This window comes from Nicotiana sylvestris, chromosome 4, assembly GCF_000393655.2.
Source record: "Nicotiana sylvestris chromosome 4, ASM39365v2, whole genome shotgun sequence".
Taxonomy (NCBI): domain Eukaryota; kingdom Viridiplantae; phylum Streptophyta; class Magnoliopsida; order Solanales; family Solanaceae; genus Nicotiana; species Nicotiana sylvestris.
This window is the reverse complement of record NC_091060.1, coordinates 46,425,216-46,430,338: the sequence shown is the minus strand read 5'-3', so window position 1 is coordinate 46,430,338 and position 5,123 is coordinate 46,425,216.

The following is a 5,123-nucleotide window of genomic DNA, read 5'->3' as shown; positions in this document are numbered from 1 at the left end:
TAATTTTCATTCTTGTAAAACAAACCTAATTATTCCTAATTGTAGAATTAAATCCTAAATGCAAATGCGACATATTTTTGTATTTTTTATTAATTTAACAAATAAACATGCACAGACAAATACAAATAATTATCCAAAATGTCACAAAAATTCTCAAAATTCGCACCAAGGAAAATCGTTTTATTTTGAATTTTTTGGGAGTAATTTTTCATAGGGCAAAAATCACGTGCTTACAGCTGCCCCTCTTTGACCGAAGACACGAAGGGTTTTCGTGCAAAGATAAAGAAAGCGATTTTGCCCATCCGAGCACTCCGTGTGAAGCATTTTTGAAAAAGAGTTAACCGAACCTTTGCTTCAAAGGTTTCCTACATATCCCTGGCTAAAGGGGAATCAGGTTAATGTAGTTCAGGAAGTTTTGGTAGCTGGGACTACAGTGAGACTGTAATTTTGCTGTTACCGTTGTTGTATGTTGTTACCACTGCTTTACCGATCTCTTTATTACACCGTGCTAAAAAGAAAAATCAAGAAGCTAGGCTAGACTACGGATCATAAGATCTCATCTATCTTCAACTTATTCTTGTTGCCTTGCTTTCTTGTCGGCTTGTGCTTCTTCCGGTGCTTTTCTTCCGAGAACTTGGGGATGACACTGGCCTTTTGCTTTTCTGAATACTGGTTTTCATCATTTTATTCGGTCAGCTGGGGATATGGCTTCCTTCATTAAACTTTTTGGCGATTCCACTGGGGATACGACTTTCTTCATCAAAATTTGTTATGCCGGGGATTTTTGTTGTAACCTTCTGCCTTCCGGTGGGTTACTGATTTCAAGACCTGAAGTATAATACTGAAAAGTATTCCTCTCGTTATACAGGTGGGCGCCTGAATGCAAAAATATGAAATGTATTCCCTCGTTATACTAGTGGGCGCCTAGGACATGAAATGAAAAAAAACAGAAATGTATACCCTCATTATACTGGTGGGCGACCTAGGACATGAAATGAAAAACAGAAATGTATTCCCCCATTATACTGGTGGGCGACCTAGGACATGAAATGAAAAAAACAGAAATGTATTCCCGAATTATACTGGTGGACGCCTAGGACATGAAATGAAAACAGAAATGTATGCCCGCATTATACTGGTGGGCGACCTAGGACATGAAAAAACAGAAATGTATTCTCGCATTATACTGGTGGGAGCCTAGGACATGAAATGAAAACAGAAATGTATGCCCGCATTATACTGGTGGGCGACCTAGGACATGAAATGAAAAACAGAAATGTATTCCCGCAATATACTGGTGGGCGACCTAGGACATGAAATGAAAAAAGAGAAATGTATTCCCGCATTATACTTGTGGGCGCCTAGGACATGAAATGAAAACAGAAATGTATGCCCGCATTATACTGGTGGGCGACCTAGGACATGAAATGAAAAACAGAAATGTATTCCCGCATTATACTGGTGGGCGACCTAGGACATGAAATGAAAAAACAGAAATGTATTCCCGCATTATACTGGTGGGCGCCTAGGACATGCAATGAAAACAGAAATGTATGCCCGCATTATACTGGTGGGCGACCTAGGACATGAAATGAAAAACAGAAATGTATTCCCTCATTATACTGGTGGGCGCCTAGGACATGAAATATAAAGGCTGAAAAGCATTCCTCTTGTTATACAAGTGGGTGCCTGTCTTCAACAACAACTTTGAAAATAACATGCCATTCCTTCCTTTAGGTTGGCGATATTCAAAATCCTGTTTGAGGGCGGATGAACCCAACATATCCTATTTGAGGGCGGATGAACCCAACATATCCTATTTGAGGGCGGATGAACCCAACATATCCTATTCGAGGGCGGATGAACCCAACATATCCTATTCGAGGGCGGATGAACCCAACATATCCTATTTGAGGGCGGATTAACCCAAAATATCCTATTTGAGGGCTGATGACCCAACATATCCTATTAGAGGGCGAATGAACCCAACATATCCTATTTGAGGGCGGATGAATCCAGCATATCCTATTTGAGGGCGGATGAACCCAACATATCCTATTCGAGGGCGGATGAACCCAACATATCCTATTCGAGGGCGGATGAACCCAACATATCCTATTCGAGGGCGGATGAACCCAACATATCCTATTCGAGGGCGGATGAACCCAACATATCCTATTCGAGGGCGGATGAACCCAACATATCCTATTCGAGGGCGGATGAACCCAACATATCCTATTCGAGGGCGGATGAACCCAACATATCCTATTCGAGGGCGGATGAACCCAACATATCCTATTCGAGGGCGGATGAACCCAAAATATCCTATTTGAGGGCGGATGAACCCAAAATATACTCAAAACTTGAAAATGTCTTACCTCAAAACTTGTTGGAGATTATTTTGCTGGGGATGAATTTTCCTCTACTTCCTTCCCCACTCTGGGTTGTCCGACCCTCTTGAAACTTGGTCGAAACTCTGTCGAGGATGCTTCTACATCTCGATGATCTGCTGGGGATAACACTGCGAACTGCTGAGTAACACTACTGTGGATAACTCTGCTGAGCAAAATGTGTTATCTTACTCCTTCCAAGACTACTTCCTTTAAGTAGGACATTCATTCCTCTGCAAACTGTTTCCTTTTGCGAAACTGATCTTTTTTTTTCTTTTTTATTTAGTATTTTTCTTTGTTTTGTTATTTTCCTCCTTTGAAGACTGCCTTCCTCAAAACTCGTTTTGCCTTTCCCCGAGAAACTGCTGGGGATACCGATTTTCACAAAACTCGTGTTAGACTTCTTGAAAATTTTCGAAATGAACGAAAATTTTCTGCCCCAGTTTGACAATCTTTCTTGCGGCGCATCTTTCTGTCATCGGTAGTATTCCCTGTCCCTGCTTCAAATCAAAGAAAATTTGGTCAGTTTAAAACGTGGCGGTTGGTTGTGATACTCCTGCTGGGGATGCCATCAACCATTCTCCATCTATGCGTTGTCTGTCCATCTTGAAGCTTGGGCTGATACCTTCCGCCCTTCTTGACGATTCATTATTCCCAAACCTCTTAACCATTTTCCTGGTCTCCTTATCTGACCTCACGCATTATCATGACAGCTGATGTAACTTGAAGATCGTGCATGTTCATTGAGATGATCTGCTGGGGATAACACTCCAAATCTCTGTTTATTCGTGTCACTAAATGCAACCTTTTTTGTTGGGGATATCCCTCTTCTTTTGCGGCATAGCAAGTGAAACTTGGCATTTCCCCCGACCTTTTAGTCTCATATGAATTTCTCAAATCATGCACATTGCTCTCCGTGTTGATCTTTCTTGATTTAGACAATTTGGATGTTCTAATCGGATCTGGTCTTGCATAATTGGAAAGCTGATGGCAGATTTTGAAGTCATTTCTCACTTGTTCTGACCAAACAGACTTTACTGGGGAATTTTTCTATGGAAGGAGAAAGATAAACAAAAAGGGAACCGAATAAAAGACAAAGGAAAAAGATGACTCTTTAACAAGAGAAACTATAAATAAAAGCCTATCAAACGCAGATACCGACTCTAATAATCATGACATGCACATGTGGCCTATCCTCTGCCATCAGTCGTCTTTCAATATCTTCCCTTGGCGATTCCCCATCTGATTCTCAATCTTATTCGACTTGTAGTGCCCGAAGGGTTTTCACTATCAAGCCTCTCTCATTTTGGTTTTCTCTCAGCTTTCATCGCCTTATGGTGTCCGTAAAGATTTTCACCGATAAGACTCTCTCATTTGTATCACTTTCCATCTGGGGATTTGGGGTGTTGCCGATATGACTCTTTTTGCTGGGGATTAGAGTGCTTTCTGCTGTGGAACAGAGTGTTATGTTCACCGGTAAGACTCTCATTTGTCTGACTTGGCATCTTTTGAAGATTGATCAGAAGGTCTTTCTTTGGACCATAATGTGAGGTATTGGATAGGCTAGAAAGAAAGGGTATTAAAGGATCAAAAACAAAATAGATTTGGGGTTCATAATTATAATCTTCGGAACCATATTTGCTTACAACAAGCGCAACTCTTTCCCCAGAGTCTAGCTTGGGGATTTTAATTTTTGTTATATTATTTTACACTATGCACACTATGCACATTACGCACATTATGCATCGTATGACCGAGCCGTGAAACGCCTACGTATCCTCTTTGAGGAATCAGGTCAAACGTAGTTCCCAATTCCTCTTTGTTCATTTACCTATTATTTTCTTTTCTTTTCTTTCTTTTTCTCATTTCTCCTTTCTCTTTTGTCATTTTGTAGTTTTCTTTTCTTTCTTCTTTTTTTTCTTTTCTTTTCTTTACCTGTCATGCTTGTCGTAGCTACTAATTCCGAACGAGGGGTACAAAAGAAAAATAAATAAGGCTCAAAAGGGGTAACGAAGGATAAAGTGTTTAGGTAGCAGAACAGAATGCCTTCATCATTCCAGTCTTCAAAACATGCCAAGCGCAAACAACACAATTAAACAAAGTTTTATAGCCTCTTCTGATGGTGCTGGACTTGACAATTATATTCAACATTTGCTTTTTCATTTGTCATTTCTAACGCATCATTGGGCGACACTCTCACTCACATTATCATGAAAGGCGAATCTTGCTTTTAACGGTTTTCTTTTTGTTTTACTTGCCCTAGTTCCGTATGACTCGAGCTCCGAATAATCTCAAACCGTCCTTATTTCCTTTAAATGTTCTGATCACCTTTTCAGGGTTTTATGATTAACTTTTAAGATTAGGCCCAAACTGTGTGCGCATGTCATGTCACTAGAATCGGCGCTGAATAAAAATGATAAAAGGGCTAAACAAAAAGATGACTAGAAATAATAAAAGACCGGATTTGCTTTAGACTAACGGTGAAATGGTTTGAATAACAAAACAAACCAGAATAAAATCCTAAAACAAACCTGGACAAAACTACACAAACCGCTATGACAAAAATGGAAAGATAAGAGGATTTGACACAAGACAATGTCCGGACTACAACCCTACAAATAACCCGGACAACAGAAATGATAACAAAATAAAGCACCAAAAACTCCACTCCGGCGGACCAAGGAATGGAGCGTCTTTCCAATTGCCAAACTCGGCATCTTAGCCACTAAATTC